General features: G+C 32.4%; 3 long non-coding RNA genes across 4 annotated transcripts; all 3 read right to left on the bottom strand.

Moving 5' to 3' along the window:
• Positions 1-463: 463 nt before the first annotated feature.
• LOC141706384 (uncharacterized) lies at positions 464-1,899 on the bottom strand. Of its 2 annotated transcripts, XR_012568808.1 has the most exons (4): positions 1,655-1,899; positions 1,360-1,447; positions 810-874; positions 464-592 (listed from the first exon to the last, which is right to left on the bottom strand). It is a non-coding gene; the product is annotated as an uncharacterized LOC141706384 (long non-coding RNA). The 2 variants fall into 2 exon arrangements; XR_012568807.1 differs by having other exon boundaries at positions 1,360-1,899.
• A 638-nt stretch (positions 1,900-2,537) lies between these two features.
• LOC141706383 (uncharacterized) lies at positions 2,538-3,606 on the bottom strand. Its single transcript, XR_012568806.1, has 3 exons — positions 3,471-3,606; positions 3,252-3,398; positions 2,538-2,632 (listed from the first exon to the last, which is right to left on the bottom strand). It is a non-coding gene; the product is annotated as an uncharacterized LOC141706383 (long non-coding RNA).
• A 14,143-nt stretch (positions 3,607-17,749) lies between these two features.
• Positions 17,750-19,313, bottom strand: LOC141706382 (uncharacterized). Its single transcript, XR_012568805.1, has 3 exons — positions 19,222-19,313; positions 19,067-19,137; positions 17,750-17,886 (listed from the first exon to the last, which is right to left on the bottom strand). It is a non-coding gene; the product is annotated as an uncharacterized LOC141706382 (long non-coding RNA).
• Between the last annotated feature and the right edge of the window lie 6,346 nt (positions 19,314-25,659).

Genomic DNA, 25,659 nt, shown 5'->3' with positions numbered 1-25,659 from the left:
ACATCGGTTAATAGCCGATGTCTATTACAGTGCTATACATCGGTTTTAAGATTAAATGTGATGTCTTTGCAACAAATTTCAGCTTATATTACAGTATTTCTAGCTGAATATGGGTATATTTTGAGGTATTTATCCATTAAAACATGAAATCTACAAGCTCTAAACGCCATTTATTAAAATTCTTGCGAACAAACCGATGTGAAATGCTAGATCAGACATCGGTTAGATTAGTTGCCCGATGTTCTGTAAATTGCATGCCATCTTGGTACTATTTACAGCCATAGGGAACCAAAATAATGCAACATCCCAACAAAAAACATCCAAACCGAAACATAAAGGTATTCATCCAAATTACAAGTCTAATACCAAAATATTACTCATATCATACTATACATACATTTCAAATAAAATACAAGTATTCCATTAGCCAACTTATACTATACTAATTTTGAAGTACCCTATTCTTAAATTCCGACAACTCCATCCAATTTAGCCAATCAACCCAATTCCGACAAACTAAAGAAGAGTTTGACTTCTGCATGATCAAACCAAAGAGCAGCAAATCAACCGTGCAGGCCGATAATCTGTACGTCTGGTTCAATGGTGCCGATGATTTGGACAGAAAATAAAAATAAACAATATCAATCATTACTGCAGAACATTTGATATATAAACTAGAATTAATAAAAAGTTTATGTTAGATGATAATATGATTTCATAAAAAAAAGAAATAGAGATATAAAATAATCTTATTACCGTGTGAACAAATTTTATTATTTGATTATTTGAGAAAACAATATCACTAATACCTGTACCAAATTCAAATATGTTATCCTCTGTATAGCAGAATCCTCCTCTAGTCGTATAGCAAAACCTGATACAGAAAAATTAACAGAGTGAAAAGTTTGAAATTAGGTTCCAATATAACTGAAGAAAACACAAAGGGGATTTAATGTCTACCGATAAATATAAGGGGTGTGTTTGCAGAATTGTATATAAAAAAGCAACCATCAAACAAGCAGCAACTAGAGCTTCCAAATTATATTTATCTTAGATATATTGAACAATCTAAACAGACAATCACAGTGAGTGTCAAACACCAACAATAATGTCCAGTCATCAATAAACCACATTCATAAAGCATTTCCTATAAACTAATCAGGTCGAGGGAGACCAACTGTGTTCTTAATAGAATCCTTAATAAAACCAGTTATCAGTCTAGCGGATAAGAGGCCTACATAATGAGTATTTATCATTAGCTCATCATCAGTTTACAATATTTTCAGTAGGATATTGACTAGGTGATGAAAGAGCAGTTTATCTTTAACTGCTGAGATTATATAATCAATATGTACCCACCTAAAATACTATGGTGCAGGTCATAGACACTTCTTCTCCGGATACAGAAGAGGTTGAATACAGCAATCGGCAGCAAAACTGCATACATCTGTATAATACATGAACATGCTATCAGCAATGCTATCTCTATAGTCCAGACAAATCAACTGGTATTTACACAGTGAGAGCATAAGAAAACAGAGAATGTACTTATATATTAGATAGGGCTATATACATCTTCTCAAATTGAGCGTAACACTGTAACTAGTACCCATAACTAATCCAGGTATCATTGTCACAGTTAAGCAATACTTACAGAACCAACATCTCAAGTGACAAAAGCAGCCAGGATGCACAACGAGACATTGATTGCAAAATGATACAAGTACAAGCTCTGGATAATTAACTGGATACATATTAGAGTTCTTGAACCAGAAATGACATTAATTTATGTCGTTGAAAGAATAAATTCAATAGTGAGACAGATTCGTTCATTTGGTTCACAATGATTCAATCTTTTCATAATTGCATTTGTTGTCCATACAATCCACAGGACTACCATTTTCTTTGCTAAGCAAAATATGTTGTAAATTGAGGTCTGTGTGTTAGTTCAAATAGAGGGAAGGGCAGTTGGATAAATGATGCAGTAATTTTATAAAGAGATTTAAAAACACAACCCTAGCATTTCATCCCTGATTCATGTGAACAAAAAGTAGTAAATCACATAGACCCCTTAATATATGAAAGACTGGTGGTGGAAGCCTTTCATGTATACCAAGTGGAGTAAATTAGAAAGATTTATAGTTTCATACTACATATTCACCAGCAAGTCAAGCCTAAAGTAAATACATATACCAAATCTCAAGCAGGTTGTAAAAGATAATATGCAAAAGACTAGCTCTTACCAATAATTGGTGATATATTAGAAAGGGTTATTACAGCTTTTGCACACATGAATAAGAAATTAGTGGCAAAGATTAGATACATTTACCTTTGCAAATTCATATAATCAAACATAATGTTCTTACGTAGTGATTAAAGGATCAGAACTTGCGATCACATAATCAGCAACCCTGTCCAATTATGGATAAAAACTAAATTTAGCAGACAATATATTTTACAACATAGATACTGGATAATGTTAGTAGTTTCAAATGCTGAAGGTGATGGTACAACAAATAATATCTTTAATAATGAACAGGTGGAAGGAGGGTAATACATATGTAAGACCAAATACATACACTTTGCAGGACCGCGAAGCAGTTTCAATACGTCCAACAGATTTCAGTTCTTCCTGAGAAATATAGGTCAAAAAATTAGTATATCGACGTGAAAATATTCATCTTTATAATCACAAGGTGAAACAAGAAGAAGAAAGAGTGACTGGAAAATATACAGGTACCATGTTATACACAGAAAATAAGGTTTGATTATTAACACATTACAGGTACCATTATAATATATATCATCACTTATCACTTAACAAAGAAAAATGAGACGGTGTATCATCTGAATTACTAAAAACAGTAAAGGATTGTTAAGTGTCTGTTTAATTATTTAAAATAACACAGAACATATAGATATCACAAAAGAATATTACTGGATCTTGCTAGTTATCTACTTTTCTTATTAAAGACGTCAACAGCAGAATGAGACCTGTTAGTTGGTCCATTTGAGAAAAATTCTACTTATGCCATCTTGTCAGTTCAAAACAGAATTAGGTGAGGCATGAATTTGTGGCTCTCAACATTATTATTCAAATGTGGCCAACAGACCAGCCTTTTCTTTGGACTATGTAATGAATGTGACAGAAATCACATAAAAAACGGTGCACCCAGAGTTCCTACTCTTGTACATTTAAGATTTATATACAGACCCTCTAAGAAAGACATAAGAGGCGATATATAACTCACCAGTCTGGTACAGATCTTGAGAAAAATTAGTCCTAGAGCCCAATCCTGATACAAAAGGAATGCAGGACTTTCATCTACTGGTACCAGCATTGGCACAATTACCAAAAGTTCAAAGAGCAATCCAATCAAAACTGGGATGACAAAAATCTGGGGAGAGAAATCAATGTCAGAGTTGATAAAATAAACTAGATAAGTTGTAATCAAAGACCAGATTCTTACCCATATCGACAATAATACAGAGCTCTTCAGAACAATGCCACACCACTTCCATATATGCTTCAAAAGAACTACAGCTACAACAGTCCAAATGACATAGCTCTCAATGACAAAAGCATAGAGATCTAATACAAAAAATCTAGAGCTAAATGTGTTAATAACACCTAAACTTAATTGCAGAACATAATAGAATAAACAAAACTGAACATACAAATATAAATATACACCGACATATCTATATAAATACACAATGGATGTAAATAAAGCTAAAAGAGAGAGAGAGAGAGAGATGTTACCGATTGAAGGTTGGTTTCAAGCTCCAAAGCTTCAGACCTATAATAAAAGCTTCATTAAAATCAAAACATAAAATTTTGAAATAAATTTAAAATTTACATACATAATCAAACCAAACATTTGCTTTCTCGGCTCGATTTTAAGCTACTAAATTAAATAAAACCACCAATTTACATACCGATTTGTAACGGAAAACTCCTTCCCTTTTTCAAACCATCGTCAGTCGCTTTTACCATGGCCAGAATCTTCCACCAAGATCTAGATAGGGAGAAGGAAGAGAGAGGAGAAAGAGATGGTAATAGAAAATACAATAGTAGAGTGGAGAAAGAGAGAGCAAATCTTGATTCAGTGATTTTGTATTAGGTTTAAATTGGGTTTTACAAGAAAGGAGCCATAAGAAAGGAGACAGAGAGAGACAGAAAGAAAGAGAGGGAGAGAGGGAGAGAGAGAGAGAGCTGAAGGAGATGAAGTTTAATATTTGAGAGAGAGAATCAGAGTTTTTGAGATAGAGCGGAGGTTTGAGAGAGAATTGCAATCGTGGTCTGAGAGAGAGACAACAAAGAGAGAGAGCCCTGATGTGTGAGTCGAGGTTTGGGGGAGAGAGGGAGAGAGATAAAGATGGAGATGGAGAGAGATAGAGATGTATGGGTGTGTGAGTAAAGGGGGAAGGGGGAAATAATTTTTTTACTTTTTTGTTACGGGGGAAAATTTGGGTACTTAGCGGGGGAACTGAAATATTTATTTAGTCATTTTTTATTAATGATTATAGACAACGGTTAGCGTAAATAACCGATGTTAAAGTGAAAAACATAAATTTGTTATTATTTTAAAATTGAACATAGACAACGGCTACTATGTAAAACTGATGTTAAACAGGCTTTTAACATCGTTTTTTTTAAAACCGATGTTAAATAGGCTTTTAACATCGCGTGCATTACATACCGATGTCTAAGCACCGATGTCGTATCTACTATTTTTAGTAGTGATATTAGTACCCTTTGATTTAGATTTAGTTTAAGAAATTAGAATATGTTTGGATTTGAATTTCTTTGAATAAAAATTTAATTAGTTAATATAGACTATGCTGACATTAGGGTTTTTTTATTAAAATATTAGTCTTTTTGAGAAAAAACTACAATGCTCTAGGCTTCTATTTGACTTCATTTGTAAATTGAATTTAATATAATTAATTTGAGTTTTTAGCTCCAATGTTAAGAAATTTGTTTGATTAGTTTGGTATCTAGGAAGTACAAAATTTAAATTGCTTGATTTCAAATGGATCTAAATAAGCTAGCGGGCATGTTAGAATAATGTAAAAAAAATCTTAGATACTATATCATAGTAATTAGCTATATAAAATGATCCTAATCATCTATAAATTCAAATAATTCATGAGATTGTATATATATTAGCATCTTTCAATACCACTCAAAAAACACCTTAGACATGGGTTAAAACGGGATATCTATGTAAAAATAGACGAATGTCTTCGCACTATTATTAAAGGTATTTTTACATAGACATCATGCTTTAGGGTGACAACTGGTATCTTATTCAATTTTTTGTAGTATAATTCAATAATGCTAAGTTCAGTGTTACAATATTAAGATAACTAGGGCTATTTGAACATATAGCACACAAGCTACGTAGAGAAATTAACATCGATGAACAACTGATATCTGTTTGTATATTTAACATCGGCTTTCTAATAGAATCGTGGTTAAAATAACTAGTCATCAGGACTAAGAAATACTAATTATGGTTGTTATGTCTCATAGGTTTAGTTAATTGCATGTTAAAATAATGTAAAAAAAATCTTAGATACTATATCATAGTAATTAGCTATCTAAAATGATACTAATCATCTATAAATTCAAATAATCCATCAGATTGTATATATAAGTATATGCAGTAGCATCTTTTAATACTACTCGAAAAAAATACCTTAGACATGGGTTAAAACCCGATATCTATGTAAAAAATAGACCAATGTCTTGGCAATGATGTTAAAGGTATTTTTAGGGTGACAACTGATGTCTTAATAAATTTTTTGTAGTATAACTGAATTATGCTAAGTTCAGTATTGCAATATTAGGATGATTAGGGCGATTTGAACATATAGCACACAAGCAATGTAGAGAAATTAACATCGATTTTAGATGAACAACCCATGTATGTTTGTATATTCAACATGGGTTTTCTTATAGAACTGTGGTTAAAGTAACTAGTCATCATGATCTAAGAAATACTAATTAAAATTGTCATGTCTTGTAGGTTTAGTTAATTGCATGTAAAAATACTTATGAAGATGCTACCTAATAGACCGAGAACCATCATTAGTATCATTATCTCATTAAATTAGTAAATTTTACCTTAAAAATACTTTCAAAAATGCTAGCTATATATGATAAACGTGGAATAATAATTAGTAGCATAATACAAGACTAATATTAGAGTAACAATAAAGGGGCGTTAAGTTAGTTCGGAAAAACGAAATATAATTTGGAAAGAAAAATGTGCAGAAAGGAAATGAATAACCATGAATTATTTTACATGTTTGGTTTGTATCCGGAAATGAAATGAAATGAAATGATAGTTCTATGATTGTTTTTGGATTTAAGTTTTTTGAAATTATCAAATTTTTAATTATTTATAGTCATATTTTTCAAAATATATTTTATTTACAATTTAATATTTTTATTATTTAATGAAATGATAGAGTTATAACATTAAAAAAAATATAAATATATCAAAATTAATTTTACTCTATAACAATTAAATTATAAATTGTTTTAATTTTTGAAAATATAATTGACATAAATTTTATATGTAAAATTTAAATGATAATTATAGATACAAAAAGTATGTGCAAAAGGAAAACTAAATACGAGGGTGGTGTGGGTAATGAGTTGAAATTAATATATCGATTGTAAATGGCTAAGGTTGAGTGGTTAAATTCGACCGGTTTAGTTCGACCGATCTTATTCGACCGATAATTTACAACAATTTCCGGTCGAATTTAGGACCATAAAAATTTTTCTTGAAATTTTAAATTTCCACTTAAAATTTAAAACTTCTGCTTAAAGTTTTTAAATTTGACCAGGAAATGGTCTTGCACAAGTAGCATAAATTCAAAAACAACTTGATCGATATATAGATGTTAAGCATTTCATTCCAACAGAACCAACAATTGGATTCTGAAGTAACCTTTTACAATAGGTCTCTGAACAAGAACAATCTTGTAATAAGTCTCTATCCGGATGAGAGATTGAAGAAAGCGATGTGCCCCGCCTTTCGGGGTCTCAACTGGCTTTCATGATCTCATTTGTAAAGTAGAGCCCATTAAAGTAAATAAAGTAAATGTAAAGGTGCGGAGCCTAAAGAAGTGGGTAGGGGTCAAATTTACTCTAAACAAGAGTCAGCCAAAGATGAGCAAATGATTCTCTATCCTCACTTCGACGAACTCCTCAATTTTCTTACACCCTTTATTCTCGATTCCTCACCTTCTTCTTCGTTGTCATATCGTCATCATCTCTATCCTCTCCATATTCTTGGTTATTTTGTATGAATTTTGACGACTAATTAAATTAAAGATTTCAATTTCTTATCTTGTATAGTATGTGTATATATTGAATTATCAAAGAGATAATATATATATATATAATTTTGTGGATACACCACACTAAGAGAGTAATACACTTGACTAGTTGTACTAGCCAAGATAAATGTCTAATTAGATCTTAATAGTGAACTTATAACAACGGTAATAACATGAGTTAACCGGTATACTGGATCAGACACTATAAAACTAATCATTCTTCAAGTACGCATATTTTCCACCTCGATATATAAGTCTGATGACTTCTTGCAATTGACAATAATAATCGTCAATAATATAATCCCGTGAACTTCATTCACCATAACTCTTGAACTAGCACTTGAAGTAGATTTGGTATGAAATTTGTAGCCATTCACCTTACATATTTTATAGAAAATTGTCATTTTCGCTGGACCCGAAAATAAGGTTTTAAAATGTGAACTAATTACAGGATCATTTTCAACCTTAAGCTTAAATCATGTCTTAAGCTCAGCTTTTAAAAATCTCTTCAATTTTTCTGTGTTGTGTTTGGTTATTTTCTTTGAAATAAGTTTCATAGTACTCTTGAATGTAATTAAGGTTGAACTTCGGATCTGTAACAAAATATATTCTTCAGGAACTAATTGGTCATCGCCTGTCAAATATTTTTTGGCATACTTTCCCATTGTACTAATAGGATATGTGAACACTTTTATTTGATGTTCATCATAAGGGTTACAGCACAACCTCGTTAAGGCACAGTTGAGTATGCACCATTGGATTTAGGATCAATGTACAATAATAAATATTCAACTACTCTTTCAATCGAACCTTCCACCCTCGTCTGATTATGAAACTTATCCTTTACCAAAAACCCGATCTTTCATGGAAGAAATAAACATATTAATATTCGATTTCATTTTATTCATGAATGTGTGGAAAGCGGGGAAATCATCGTGAAACATGTAAGTGGTGATAAGCAGCGAGCAGATGGACTCACAAAAGCTCTGACAACTATAAAATTTGAAAAAATGCGCAACCTGTTGGGAGTTAAGGAGCTGATGAAGTGAGTTTGAGATTAAGGGGGGAAATGTTGGATTTAATCTCAAACCGAGTAGTATAATAATATTTGAGAAAAAACTACAATGCTCTAGGCTTTTATTTGACTTCATTTGTAAATTGAATTTAATATAATTAATTTGAGTTTTTAGCTCCAATGTTAAGAAATTTGTTTGATTAGTTTGGTATCTAGGAAGTACAAAATTTAAATTGCTTGATTTCAAATGGATCTAAATAAGCTAGCGGGCATGTTAGAATAATGTAAAAAAAATCTTAGATACTATATCATAGTAATTAGCTATATAAAATGATCCTAATCATCTATAAATTCAAATAATCCATGAGATTGTATATATATTAGCATCTTTCAATACCACTCAAAAAACACCTTAGATATGGGTTAAAACGGGATATCTATGTAAAAATAGACGAATGTCTTCGCACTATTATTAAAGATATTTTTACATAGATATCAGGCTTTAGGGTGACAACTGGTATCTTATTCAATTTTTTGTAGTATAATTCAATAATGCTAAGTTCAGTGTTACAATATTAAGATAACTAGGGCTATTTGAACATACAGCACACAAGCTACGTAGAGAAATTAACATCGATGAACAACTGATATCTGTTTGTATATTTAACATCGGCTTTCTAATAGAATCGTGGTTAAAATAACTAGTCATCGGGACTAAGAAATACTAATTATGGTTGTTATGTCTCATAGGTTTTGTTAATTGCATGTTAAAATAATGTAAAAAAAATCTTAGATACTATATCATAGTAATTAGCTATCTAAAATGATCCTAATCATCTATAAATTCAAATAATCCATCAGATTGTATATATAAGTATATGCAGTAGCATCTTTTAATACTACTCGAAAAAACACCTTAGACATGGGTTAAAACCCGATATCTATGTAAAAAATAGACCAATGTCTTGGCAATGATGTTAAAGGTATTTTTAGGGTGACAACTGATGTCTTAATAAATTTTTTGTAGTATAACTGAATTATGCTAAGTTCAGTATTGCAATATTAGGATGATTAGGGCGATTTGAACATATAGCACACAAGCAATGTAGAGAAATTAACATCGATTTTAGATGAACAACCCATGTATGTTTGTATATTCAACATGGGTTTTCTTATAGAACTGTTATTAAAGTAACTAGTCATCATGATCTAAGAAATACTAATTAAAATTGTCATGTCTTGTAGGTTTAGTTAATTGCATGTAAAAATACTTATGAAGATGCTACCTAATAGACCGAGAACCATCATTAGTATCATTATCTCATTAAATTAGTAAATTTTACCTTAAAAATACTTTCAAAAATGCTAGCTATATATGATAAACGTAGAAGAATAATTACTAGCATAATACAAGACTAATATTAGAGTAACAATAAAGGGGCGTTAAGTTAGTTCGGAAAAACGAAATATAATTTGGAAAGAAAAATGTGCAGAAAGGAAATGAATAACCATGAATTATTTTACATGTTTGGTTTGTATCCGGAAATGAAATGAAATGAAATGATAGTTCTATGATTGTTTTTGGATTTAAGTTTTTTGAAATTATCAAATTTTTAATTATTTATAGTCATATTTTTCAAAATATATTTTATTTACAATTTAATATTTTTATTATTTAATGAAATGATAGAGTTTTAACATTAAAAAAAATATAAATATATCAAAATTAATTTTACTCTATAACAATTAAATTATAAATTGTTTTAATTTTTGAAAATATAATTGACATAAATTTTATATGTAAAATTTAAATGATAATTATAGATACAAAAAGTATGTGCAAAAGGAAAACTAAATACGAGGGTGGTGTGGGTAATGAGTCGAAATTAATATATCGATTGTAAATGGCTAAGGTTGAGTGGTTAAATTCGACCGGTTTAGTTCGACCGATCTTATTCGACCGATAATTTACAACAATTTCCGGTCGAATTTAGGACCATAAGAATTTTTCTTGAAATTTTAAATTTCCACTTAAAATTTAAAACTTCTGCTTAAAGTTTTTAAATTTGACCAGGAAATGGTCTTGCACAAGTAGCATAAATTCAAAAACAACTTGATCGATATATAGATGTTAAGCATTTCATTCCAACAGAACCAACAATTGGATTCTGAAGTAACCTTTTATAATAGGTCTCTGAACAAGAACAATCTTGTAATAAGTCTCTATCCGGATGAGAGATTGAAGAAAGCGATGTGCCCCGCCTTTCGGGGTCTCAACTGGCTTTCATGATCTCATTTGTAAAGTAGAGCCCATTAAAGTAAATAAAGTAAATGTAAAGGTGCGGAGCCTAAAGAAGTGGGTAGGGGTCAAATTTACTCTAAACAAGAGTCAGCCAAAGATGAGCAAATGATTCTCTATCCTCACTTCGACGAACTCCTCAATTTTCTTACACCCTTTATTCTCGATTCCTCACCTTCTTCTTCGTTGTCATATCGTCATCATCTCTATCCTCTCCATATTCTTGGTTATTTTGTATGAATTTTGACGACTAATTAAATTAAAGATTTCAATTTCTTATCTTGTATAGTATGTGTATATATTGAATTATCAAAGAGATAATATATATATATAATTTTGTGGATACACCACACTAAGAGAGTAATACACTTGACTAGTTGTACTAGCCAAGATAAATGTCTAATTAGATCTTAATAGGGAACTTATAACAACGGTAATAACATGAGTTAACCGGTATACTGGATCAGACACTATAAAACTAATCATTCTTCAAGTACGCATATTTTCCACCTCGATATATAAGTCTGATGACTTCTTGCAATTGACAATAATAATCGTCAATAATATAATCCCGTGAACTTCATTCACCATAACTCTTGAACTAGCACTTGAAGTAGATTTGGTATGAAATTTGTAGCCATTCACCTTACATATTTTATAGAAAATTGTCATTTTCGCTGGACCCGAAAATAAGGTTTTAAAATGTGAACTAATTACAGGATCATTTTCAACCTTAAGCTTAAATCATGTCTTAAGCTCAGCTTTTAAAAATCTCTTCGATTTTTCTATGTTGTGTTTGGTTATTTTCTTTGAAATAAGTTTCATAGTACTCTTGAATGTAATTAAGGTTGAACTTCGGATCTGTAACAAAATATATTCTTCAGGAACTAATTGGTCATCGCCTGTCAAATATTTTTTGGCATACTTTCCCATTGTACTAATAGGATATGTGAACACTTTTATTTGATGTTCATCATAAGGGTTACAGCACAACCTCGTTAAGGCACAGTTGAGTATGCACCATTGGATTTAGGATCAATGTACAATAATAAATATTCAACTACTCTTTCAATCGAACCTTCCACCCTCGTCTGATTATGAAACTTATCCTTTATATACCGTAATATTTGCCCGATAAAATATATCAAATGATAATTAACGGGTCTCTTAACCTACATTCTTCGACTAAATTAGTAACAAGTGTAACACAAGGCGAAGCGTTCATAAATAATTTAGGATAGATAAAACCCTAATTGCAAACCAATATATAATGTTTTAAAAGTTTAGGATCCCTTGATAATATAATACGACATATTTATATATGCCTTACAAATTCTATTATCTTAAGTGGGTTTTTAGAAGCCTTAAAGATATTTGAAACTGAATTGAAACTAACTTTGAAAGTTCATAATAATTATAAATAATATAATTTTCATCATGCCCAGTTCAAGGCCTTGTAATTGGTTTCAAGGCCGTGAAAATTCTGCAACTCCATTTCAAGTCTCCAACTCCAACTCAAGCCCTTGTAATATGGTTCATGGACTTAAAATTTTTTGCAAGATTACTCATCATTTTCCCTCATTTGGAAAAACTCGACCTCGAGTTTTGCTCAAACTTCAGATACATTGGGTCATTAGAAGAATGAAAAAGTAACAAGTCTGCAAAATTAAAAGTATTTAAGATATTCATGCTTTTGAGTATATTAACAACATAAGCATTATCCTTAATCCTTATCGCTACTTTAATAGGACCATACTTCCTTGGCTGCAACTTTTTATACGCTCATACCGAAAACCACTCCCTTCTCAAAAACACCATAACCAAGTCACCCTCAGAGAAAATCTAATGGCGCTTATATTTGTCCGCTGCCTTCTTGTATTTCTGATTAGTTTCCTTTAACTTCTTTCTGACCTCCTTATGAACTTCCACAACCTATTTTGCCATATTAGACGTTGTTTCATTACTAGACACTTTTTTTGGTAATTGGATTATGTCCAAAGTGTGGTGAGGAGACTTTGTGTAGACAGTAAAGAAGGGTGACCTTCCTCTAGCACTATGAAAGACATTATTATAGGCAAACTCTGCTTGAGATAATGCCACATCCAACTATTCTGGCTTGTCCCCACAAATACAATGAATTAAATTTCCCAAAGTGTAATTGACAACCGCTCTCTAACCATCTGTTTGTGGATGGACATCGCTATTATATTATAATGAGGAATCAAACAACTTTCATAATGTTCGCCAAAAATGTCCGAGAAATTTACCGTCCCTATCAGATGTGATAGTTTTAGGCACACCATGAAGTCGAACCACTTCTTTGAAAAACAGTTAATTAGCCATAGCCATTGCATCAGAAGTCTTTCTACAAGGTATAAAATGAACCATCTTTGAAAACCTGTCAATGATACCAAACACATAATCCACCCTCTTTGTGTTCGAGGCAAACCCAACACAAAATCTATAGACAAATCATTCCATATATTTTAAGAAACAGGTAAAGGCATATAAAGTCTTGTATTTTAAGACTTCCCTTTGGAAGTTTGACAATTATAACAATTTTTCACATACCTTGTAACAACTCGAAGTAAATGCGGCCAAAAGAAAATTTCATGAACTGCCGTGATGTTTTATCCCTTCCAAGATGGGCAACAAGCCCTCCCTCATGCAAATCCCGATTGACCTTTTCTCGTAATGATGTCCGAGGAAGACAAAACTAATTGTCATGTTTTAAAAACTCATCATGAACATAAAAATCACGTGAATGGTGTCCGGTAATACAACTTTCCTAAACATTTCCAAAGTCCTCATCACCAAGGTAACAATCTTTTAAAACTTCAATTATAATAATTTATTATCGCAACATGACTAACAAACTTGCTTGATGACTTAGGGAATCCACCACAATAATTTGAACCTCGGACTTATGTTGTAGACGAAAATGAAATTTCTGCAAGAACTGGAAGCACCTCGCGTGCATGTCTTTACTAATCCATTTCTGGATGTTCAAATATTTTAAAGCCTCATGATCATAATAAAGAATAACTTCTTTACCCACAAGATAGTTCTCTCATACTTTCAAAGCTCACACAACTGAATAGAATTCTTCATCATATATACTCCACTTTTGCCTCGCGTCACTGAGTTTCTCACTAAAATAACATATAGGCTTGCGTTCCTAAGATAAAATAGCACCAATCCCCACACTACTAGTATCACAATCAACCTTGAACAACTTTTCAAAATTGAGTAAAGCTAAAACGGGTGCGGTACACAATTTTTTCTTCAATATAGCGAAAATCTTATGTGCTTCTTCACTCTAGTTAAACTTTACTTTTTTTGTACATTCCGTGACAGGTGACGCTATAGTGGTAAAATCTTCGATGAAGCGCCTATAGAAAGTTGCAAGCCTATAAAAACTACGAACCTCTGAAACCGTTGTAGGAGTAGGCCACTCCCGAATTACTTTGATTTTTGCATCATTTACCTGAATTCTATCAGCACAAACAATATACCCCAAAAATAACAATTTTTTGGTCATTATAATAAACTTTTTATTATTAAGAATATCTTTCATCCTGATTCGAATCTATGGTAGCCATTCTTCAAATCTAGCTTAGTAAACCATTTAGACCCATGTACTCTGTCCAACTTATCATCAAGCCTCAGGAATGGAAATTTATATCCCACCGTAATTTTATTTATGGAACCAGCACTACAAGAAAAAAGTCCATAGACATCGCTTTTTGACCGATGTCTATGTTGTTTCACAACCGATGTTGATGTCGGTGATATCTATTCTAAACATCGGTGGATACCCGATGTCTATACTCGATTAGACATCGATTTTAGTTAAAAAACAGATATTTATGTGTTGATTATTTACATAAAATGCTATAAATAAATTATTTAATAACTAAATTACACCTAATTAAACATGTTAAACACATCATGAGCTATGTTTTTTGTCACAAAAACATCGATAATTTTGACAGAGGTGATGTAAAATGGCATATTAAACATCTGTTTCTTTAATGAAAGGTGATGTCTAATTTAGCGTATAGACATCACTTTTTTCTAGAATGAAGTGATGTATATGTATCATTTAGACTTGAACATGTTAGTCTTTCACATCAGTTATTTGTCTGAAACTGATGTACATTGCGTTTTTTGACATCAGTTTTGTTTGGTTAAAAGTGATGTTTATAATGTCACTTGACATCAGTTTTATCTTAAACAAAGTGATTTCTATGTTTCATTTAGACTTGAACCTGGATTCCTTTGACATCATTGTTTTACCTTAAAGTGATGTACATTATCTTTTTTGACATCAGCTTTTCTTATATACATGTCAAGTGCTAAACATTGCTAACACAAAAAGAAATAAACAAGATTTATATAAGACCATGTAAATGGGTAGCCAGTATATTGAAAATTTCTTCAATCAGTAGTAATATCTCTTAAACTCTCTCCTGCATAGCAGGTTTACTATACATACACCTAAACACTAATGACCATAAAAGTAAGACATGATGTATATGAACGATTAGCTGCCTAACATTTACAGATAAAACTCAGATGCCACTGAGTCATTCTGTACTCGTCTTTCATATTATCTTCTAAAAGAGCTCCATTAACTGCTGGACAACATCTGATGAGCAAGGAAAGTAAACACTGCATGTTATTAACTTTATACAAGCAAAGTTTATCCAAAAGTATAATGATCGTAAGTTATATACCTATTGCATAACCAGTAATGTTTAGTCTAGTAATAATAGACTCCGGATGGCGACCTCATGAGGAAGTGTTTAGGATATTGGAGACATTTGTTTGAGGAAGCTCTCCAGCTAAAAAGGAAGAGAACAAAGCAAGTGCACGAGAAGGCTGATAACTTGGAACAAAATGTTGGGATCCCCTTACAGTCACAAATGTCAAATTTTTGTATCCAACTGCATATCCTCCCACCTTGAAAAACATCATCGAAGAAATTAATGATTCGTGATTTGACAACTAGAGGAAGGGTTTTGTGTGTGCTTGCTGATAATGTAGTATTTGTACCTCAGCCTTAGTGTACCAGGGGTACCATTGTGTTTTGACTGTAGTTTGAAGATAGTCTATGGCATATCTTGTTGTTGTCACTGACACTACGCCATCCGTGTCCCCGCTGCACGGATGCCAGACACTGATGCCACTGCACATAAGATGAATTTGTTACTTCATTTGATTAACATTTAAATCATATCACCTGACAAAAAAAATCATAATATGTATGTTACAGTTATTTGTCTTTCATGGATTTTTACACAAAGCTTTATAAAAACTTCATTAACCTGTTTGCAGGAAAAACATCCATAACAGTATATCTAATTGGGGCAAATGAGATGGATAAAAGTAATGGTTTAAAACACACAGGAACAACCTCATGAAAAGGAGGAAGTAGCCTGATGGCCAAGACCTAGCCCCTGCGACCCATTCGTTTGATTCTCGCCTTTGAATACTTGCTAGGATTAGGAAAACACTACAGGGCCAATGAGAATAATGTATTAGGGTTCTAAACTTGGTCCGAAGTCATGTGTACTAATCTTGTAAGAATTGAAATGAAAAACTGCTTTGTAGTATGGTGTTTTTGGCTCTAATTATCAACCACCAGCACATTGAAACTCTATAGAGGCTTTCTGTATCATTAATAGTGAATTAAAAACTGATTTTTGGAACACAATATAAGTGGTCTTATATGACAAAAGACAGTAGTGCACCTGCTCCGATGTAGCATAAGTTCCATACTGAATCTATGTGCGAAGCATAGCCTTTAAAGAAGCAAAGAGATATTGAACCTGAGGGAAACCCAAAGAACTTAACATTAGTTTCCCAGTTTGTTACTTTTACATACTAGATATAATTAAACCAGGAACAATATATAAGAAAACAAAGATCACTTAATACATCAAACACATAGAGAATCATACCTTCTCAACGATAGATATGAGCTTAAAAGTCAAGTACAGCCCCGCAATTAGAGATGAAAAGAGGCTTCCATATTCATTGTTCGAAAAGAAATGATACCAAACTGGAGCCGGAAGGAAAGCACGGTATAGCAGTACAACATACTCGACTAAAGTTAACATTTTTCCCTTGAAAAACATTTACAGTTAGAAAAGAAATATAATCTGCAAAGAGTTAATATCTTGTATGAAGTTCTTTCACAATTTTTTTTATTATGTGGTGATACTAACATAAATATTTTTAGGTCCTTTGTTTTTAGTGTACATTGGCTCACCTGCTTACGGTACATTCTACCCCTGCTATTTTTGTAGTACATCAATATACTACACTTAAGAATCATTGATGCCTGACGAACCAATGCATCTGAAACAAAACAGATTATCATAATACATGGAGTGGCAAATAATAAGGTTACTCATATCAACATACACAATGCGTTCTTTCTCCTGTCAGCTGGAGAAAACAGAAGAATTTAAAAAGAATGTGTAGTAAGCATAATATAGTTCTACTTCTATACACTGTTTAAGAGATATTAAGAAATTTCCATGATTTTGTTAACATGTCTCAGATGTGTAAATTCAGTAGACAAAAACGCAAACAATAGAAATACAAGTTTTACACATTTCAAACAGCTCAGATTACTCTATTTTGATTAGATAGCACAATATGCAGTATAAAATTAGGTTTTCTTCAAATGTAATATATACTATAGAAAAGATACCAACTGCTTGCGGAAAATGGAATGGAAAAAGGCTAAAAACATATGAAGGGGAAGAGAAGTATGGATAAGGTAGGTCGAAGGGTATAATGGATTGCAAAATTCTTGTTCACCTATATAGCCAGACACAGATGCCACTGTTCATAAGTTCCTTGATAACTGACAAGACTGTTGTTGGGGCTTCCTTATAATCAATTACACCACTACAGATAACAACGTTATATAATTAGTCAGAGTACCAATTGTAAGTCAAATAATTTTAAGATTAGATGATAAGCTGTGATTTAACAATCTACTAGATATGTGTACCTGCAAGATTCCCATGTCTTTGGAGGAATAGTGACATGAAGGCATCCATCTCTTGTAATGAACGGGTACACCAACAAGCTCTTCTATTCTTTCCACGTAGTCACGTGCAGCCTTTGGCAGATCAGAGTAGTTTCTGATGGAAGAAATATCAGATTGCCAGCCAGGCATTTTTTCATATTCAACCTGAGGACAAAAGTATAAATAAACAATCAACAAAAATACAAGTCTTTCAGCATAGTGATACACCAGGAGCTGTAGCTTCAACATGATAGACTATGCAGGTAGGATGGAACAAGTACAGCTTAGTCAGGCAAAATACAGTCATATCGGGCTTCATTACAAAAAAGAGATACACTATCAAGATGACTCATTCGGTTTGATATAGGAAATAATTAGTTTTGGTAACAGGGAATCCTTCATGAATATAAGGTATTGAAATGTAAAACAAGATGGATCAATCGGGCTGTATATTGTAAAGAGCTTTAAAGCAGTAAATTTTAATATGTTCAGTTGGAAAAATGGAAATAGATAGCACATAAGATGAATTTGTTACTTCATTTGATTAACATTTAAATCATAACACCTGACAAAAAAAAATCATAATATGTATGTTACAGTTATTTGTCTTTCATGGATTTTTACAACTTGTTCCTTCTCACGTGTTTGCTCATTCCACTCACCTTCACAAATCTTTCATCATCTTTTACCAATAATCTATCAGATCTACTACTATAGTCTCTTATCTCCCTCCCTTCTATTTTTTACTTTCCTTCAGACGTGATACTGTCAGTATCAATCTTAGAGTAGTAAGGCACATGCAATAGATAGTAAAGCATGTGACCAGTAGTAATCTATTGTTCCTTTAAATTGAGTTTCCTCGTCTATGTATGCATTACCAATCTGCAAATTAAGGTACTCCATGTTAGTTATCATTGTTCATGTTTTATACGTGCTATCATGAAATGATTTCTACAGGTTCCATTTCCATTTAGGCCATGAGATATATGCTCCTTCACTACTAAAACCCACCTGCAGACTGTAACTAAAATCACTACAGTTCTGGAATATAACAAGAAAAATAAAATCCACTAATCAGACCATAATATCAAAAACATCAAGCAAAACAACATCATTTCTTACATGCCTAAAATACTACATTCCAATTACAAAAATATAAAACCTCTACAATTCTGCAACATAGCTATAAAAATCATCAAACCAAATTAACCACCCGATAAATACCAAATCAAACATAACATCAGTCATCAAGCAAAATGGCTTCAGGATATTTAAGTAAAATGTGATTTCTTCTCAACACCGAGAACGATAGTATCACTACCTCTAACATCGACGGAGGCGTTACCTTTACGGACAGCTTCGATAGCGTATTTCACTTGAAGTAGATGACCCTCCGGTGAGAACACGTTCATTGCTCTGTCATATCGAGCCATCTCTCCTTTATTAATTCTATCAAATCAAAGTAAAAAAAGATAAAACTAAGTATGACATTAAACGAACCTAGATCGCAAAGAATTTCATATTTAGCTTTTGTGTGGTAGAAAGAATATCCAGAACTTGAAGCCACGTATCATGATTGATTTGCAATTCCTGTATAAAACAAATTCAAAATAATTAGTAACACCATACAGTACTTCAATTTGGATTTTTATTGTAAAAAATCCCCAATTCTAAAAACTAGGGTTTCGCTTTAAAGGATTTTGATTAAAAAACTAGGGTTTCGATTTAAAAAACCAGGGTTTCGATTAATGCAAAGAAGACCAATTAATTTTACTTTATAATATGAAAACGAAAAGAGAAATAACCTAATTGAAAGAGAGAGAGAGCTGATGAGCGAAGACAGTAGAGAAAGCTGAGAGAAAAAGAGAGCATAGCAGATGTGGTGAGAGGTGGTGAGTAGCAGTGAGTGAGTGATGAGAAGGGTGTGTTCTTGTCGGAGAGAGAGCTGTGAGAGACAGAGAGAGCTGTGAGAGAGATGTGAGAGGGAGTGAGAATGAGAGAGTTTTTAGTTTTTATTCAATTTAAGAGGGGGAAACCTAAAATTGTCAAGGAGGGAATAAAAATTTTGTTAAGGGGGAAAAGAATTGAGGAGGCCGCGCGTTCCATATTAAAAAACTCAACTTAAGACATCGGTTTTCAAATAGACGGTGTCTTAAAAATAGAAAGACATCGAATAAATACGGGGTGATGTCAATTATGTTTGAGACATCAGTGGCATCAGTGACCGATTTCTAATGTGTGATGTCTATTAACATTTTTCTTGTAGTGCAGTATCCACACACATCCTTCAAGTTCCATATTTCTTTGGTGTTAGCAAAGCAGGTACATCATACAAACTAAAACTCTCTTGGATATATCCCTTGCGCAAAAACTCCTCCACCTTTTCTTTCAAAATCTCACTCTCTTTGGGACTAATTCGATAGTGTGCACTACGCCATAGATGGCCTACAGCAACACCAAAAAAAATGTTACAACAGGTGAAAAAAATGTTACCATAGGCACCCAAAAGACCTAAGTTAACATAAAATTTATGTTGTTTTTTTTCGAGTTACCTTTAACCCCTAAGGTAACATTTCCTTTGCCCTGGCGCAACATGGACTTTTGTGTTACAATAGACACAGAAGGTAACATCAATGTATGTCTATAGTATCACAATATGTATGTTACCTTTGCACTTTGAATTTGCTAAAAAAAATGGGGCTCATATTGGGGCCCACTTGTGGGGGCCATATTGGGGCCCACAGGTGGCCCCCATTTTTTATAATAATTTGTATTACATTAATTTGATAGGATTTATTTGTAAATTGAACATATATACCATTAACTTGTTTTTCATACGTAAAAAGCAATACTACATGAAATTCTGCTATTCGAAATCGACAATCCCAAAATATCATTACATACCACAAAATGTATTACATCCAAATTCCAAACCAACTCAAACATTCAAACCATCAAATGTCTAAAACTACAACAACAATTATTTTAACTAAACAAAATAGTCCAGGTTCTCTACTAAACATTAGAAAAAAAGATAAACTTAATAAAATAGTAACACTAGAAACTCTTCACATTCTCCTACAAGATCTGGAGCTTTAAAATTTAAGAACTGGTGTTGGTTTCATTTTTGAACGTTAATCTGATGCCTTCTTCAAATTTCATAGGAGAAAAGCCTAGCATTTGAATTAGTTTGCTGATGTCCATTGATATGTCAGCAGGGGACTTGACACCGCGATCAATCTGAAAAGTGAAGACTTAAATATCATATGTGTAGGGAGTAGAGGAAATCGATATCTAATTAGGTGAGTGTGATTGATTGAATGTTGCGTGCTTTCTGGTAAGGGCACAACTCGCACAAATGATTAAACAGAAGTGTAAACAATGATACGATGAAACAGAAGTTTCAATATGAGCTTATTGCTGCAATGCATACTATCAATTAAATGAAAAAAATAATAAGATGATTTCATGGATGGGGAAAAATATTAAATGTTAGTATAGGATTCAAAGAAGGAATTACCTCCATGCTTATAATCTACTCTTCGCAATTGGCACCATAAATACCACATTTTCCTCGCTGAAGTCAAGTGATAAATTGTCATATTTTATATAAAGAAGTCTCATCTACATTAAACTATTTCAAAAACTGCACAAAACATTATTACACGTAAGGGAGAAGCAATGGTATAACATGAATATGAATACAAAGAAGCAGAGCTGGAAAATGACTTTTACAAAGTTAACAATGACAACCATAATTGGTATGAGTCTAGCATATTAATTTACGATAGTGGAATTCTCGAGTTGATGATTTGATTCGTATAGAAATCTTTTAGGCCTTCACCCCTTCCTCCTGAACAACTTTAGTAGTCGTAAATCCTAATCAATATAATAAGTTTCTGTAATATATGCATCAGGCCAAACACACAAGAATCTGCACTTTATGTACTGAGGAAAGTTTCTTGCTCAGAGTAAGACCTAAATGGTTGGTAACTTTAATGCAGGATTCCGGCTAAAGTTGCTTAAAAAGATCTACATTCCTACCTGAAAGAAGTCAGCCTTTCTCCAACAAAAGTTGCTTAAAAAGTTTCTTGCATTTATACAGCATATCCATAAGCATTAACCGAAATATAGGGCTCTGCCTTCAAACTGAATGCACGATATAACCCCTCCCTTAACACAGAACAAATATAAGTTGAATTCATTTTAAGATACTGCACAACTTAGTATGTACAAGCCTACACAATGTGAAACAACTTTACCTACACCAGTATATTCAAATTCAAAAAACGCATAAGTCGTTGTAGACACCGGATAATCAAATTAAAAAACTCATAAATCGTGGTAAATACCAGATAGTCACTTACTTCCTGAACTCCATAATTGTGGATAACATTCCCAACTTTCATCACAATGTTGTACATTTGTTTGTAAGTCAGCCACACGTAACTTCCATGCTACATGTAAAACAAAAGTCATCTTACTGTTACTTAAGAAAATGTAATGTAAACAGAGGAAGTGAGGACAATACTAGTTAAACTGTATATATAATGCTTTGGAAAATGAGCGATTAGTATAACTTAAAAATGGACATCATGCACCAGACGCCAATAGCCTATTCTATAAATTGATAAATTAAGTCACAGTGAGGATCTAGACAGATGCTGGGCGAAAAGCTAGAATCGTAAGTTTTACCAAATTTTGGACTAAAACAAAATTAAACTAAACCAACTTAACCCGTTACCTATATAGACACTTCTTACGTGTCTTTCATTAAAAGATACCTATTCATGTTAATTACTGAGTAACAAACAAAATCAAAAGTATGACAATTTCTAAACCAAAATGCCCATCATCACACAAAACTACTCAATTCAAATCCTCCCCTCCAAAGCACATATATATACACTTGATACTTCTACAAGTACCAAATCCACCTAATATACAGCAAAACAGAAACCAAACCAACACAAAAACACACTCAAAACCAGTCAAGCTTACGAGTTTACAAACACAAAAATCACTCAAAACTAGTCAAGGTTACGAATTAACAAATATAAATAATTCACTCAACATTTGATACTAGTAAAAAAAACTTCCAAATTTATGAATATAGCAAACACAATCCACACTAAATTTCATTCAACGCTAGTAAATCTTCCAAATTTCCAAATATAACAAACACAACACACACAAAATTTCATTCAACACTAGGAAATCATCCAAATTTACGAATATAACAAACAGTAAAACAGAAATATACACTTAAAACTAGTAAAACTTACAATCTCCCGGTGACCAAGCATTCGATTATTAAGATTCTTTTCACCCATTACAAATGAAAGTGCACTGCTCAGCCGAAATATAATACACTGAAGTTGTGGAACAGATAAACTACTCCCGTTTCGAGATTGTAATAACTATACTCTCCGAAATACAACACAATACAAAATGTAAATATCCAAATTAAAGAAGCCCTAAAACCAAAGAGAAACATGAATTACCTGAAGTTAAAGCGAAGAAATCGAGTCATATGAATTGAAAACAAGAAACCCCTAATTGGAAGAGCCCTTGCCAAACTATATTGAAAAACCCTAATTTGAAGAAGAAAATTTACTTTAGATGAAGAGATTTACACAGAGGCTATGTATGAGAGAGAGGTTTAAGAGAGAGAGAGAGTTTTAGGAAGAGTACAAGATAGGGAGAAGAGGAAGAGAGTGTAATGACGAGATAAAAAGTGGGTTGGGCGGCTTTCATCCAAAAAAAGTGCCTCCGTTTGAAATTTTTTACAAATTTTGTCCGCTTTTAAAAATTTCAAGTCTCCAGAAAAAGTATACAATTTGTAATTTATAATTGTAGTAAATAATATTGAAAACATTATTTTAGAACAAAATTAGTTATGCAATTTGTTACTTACATAAATCTGTATATTTACATTTTAATTTTTATTTTTAAAAATGTGTACATCAATGCTCGTATCAGAATGAAAGAGAATTATAATATTTTAATTTTTTATTACTTAAAATTTTATATTAAAATTTTAAAATTTTGACTTTTCTAAAATTTTACCCAAGTCAGTCCAAAAAACTACCGCTTCTCCAAAAGTTTTGAGCCTACTTTAGTATGCCTCATCGAGAGCCCAGCATTGCTAATTTTTTTACTAAACTTTTAAGTTTAAATAGTGTTCAAATTTTTTAATAATAAAAAATTATCAGTTACTAATTAGTACAGTTTACAGAATTTAACAAAAATAATTTATTTTATCAATCTTAGCTAATATTAAAATTATTGCTTAATTGTGTCATCAAAATTGATTAATTTTGAAGTCAAATAATTATATAAATTTAATTCTTTGTAAAATATTACTTTTTTATCCATTAACACCCTATTGTAACATAAGTTTCCACATGTTACGGTATGTAACACTTTGAAGGTATAATAACATGTTACGAAGGCTATGGTAACATGAAAAATACTAGATTGCGGTAGGCTAAGATGAGCATACCTAAGGTAACATAATTTTATAACACGCGTGATTAAACCACTGCGATAGGCCATCTATGGCGTAGTGGTGGGAAATTAAGTAAACTAGGTCTTGGAATCAAGTCAATACAATATAGAATATCTCTCATAGGTGGTAATTCATCAGGAACTTCTTCGGGCATCACCTCTTTGAATTCAGACATTAACAACTCTAGAATATTTCCCACTTTATCACCATAAGATATTTCTTATTTTAACACCAAAGCAAAAATCTGTCGTGTAACTTTTTCCTCCTCGAAATCTTGAGTTACAGTAAGGAAGTTTTGTTGCTTCGACGAGTTACTTTTTTGTTGTAAAAGAAGCAAAATAAATTTCACTCCTCCTTTCTCTAAACTATATTGATTACTTTTCCCATAATGTTGTGCATCTACATCATACTACTATGGTGTCCCAAGTAGCAAATGATATACGTTCATATCCACTACATCACAAAATATTTTATCACTATATTTCCCAATGGAGAATGAAACTTTACATCTCGCAGTTACCTCGATAGTGTCTGCTTCGAACTTTATCTAACCTAGGGTGTGAGGGTTTGGATGCTTCTATGTTCAAATTCACAACCTTTTGACTGTGTCTTTGCCTATAATATTCTTCATGCTACCATTATCAATCACAACTGTAAAAATATGCCCATAAATAGTGCACCTGGTACAAAATAACTGGTATCGCCGAGATTCCCCTTCATGTTTTGGTTTTAACATTATCTTTCGTACAACCAAAGTTATTTACTCTTCCACATAATCCTCAAATTCACCATCTTCACCATCTGGCCCACATTAATACCCTTCTTCATCTTCGTCCACTTCTTGTGCAATCATATTTAATGCCTTTATTTGAGGACATTCATTCGACCTATGGCCTGGAATATTATATCTATAGGACTTTCCATTCATTGGTTAAGCGTAAGGATTTACGATCTTCTGAGCTTGGGTGTCCTTCTCTTTAACTTCGGTCAGGGATTTGTTATCTGCTGAGTTCTCCCCCACGAAGTTGATACTACTGCTAGCACAGTCAAACCATCCCATATTTTCCTCAAAATTTTTTGGCTTATCACCATGGTTACTTTTTCTTGCATTCTTAAATTCCTTTCTTCCTTTCTCTTGTTGCAAAATTTTTGCTTTCAAAGCCATATTCTTTGCTTCAGTTAGGGTCCTCACTGCTTGCACCCCAATTCTCTCCCGAATAAATGATTTTAACCCTCTTAGGTACCGAGCCACTTGTTTTCCTTGCATTATATACAAATTATTTTGCTCCTCCAGTCTTATAAATTCATACTCTTACACAGTTCTAGAACCTTACCGATATCTTTGATATTGTTGGAATAGAATCTGCTCATAATCAGGGGGCAAGGATTCCCTCATTAACATCATCTTCTTCCGACTCCATGTACGA

This window comes from Apium graveolens, chromosome 2 (genome assembly GCF_009905375.1).
Source record: "Apium graveolens cultivar Ventura chromosome 2, ASM990537v1, whole genome shotgun sequence".
Taxonomy (NCBI): Eukaryota; Viridiplantae; Streptophyta; class Magnoliopsida; order Apiales; family Apiaceae; genus Apium; species Apium graveolens.
This window is presented reverse-complemented; position numbering and strand designations above follow the sequence as displayed.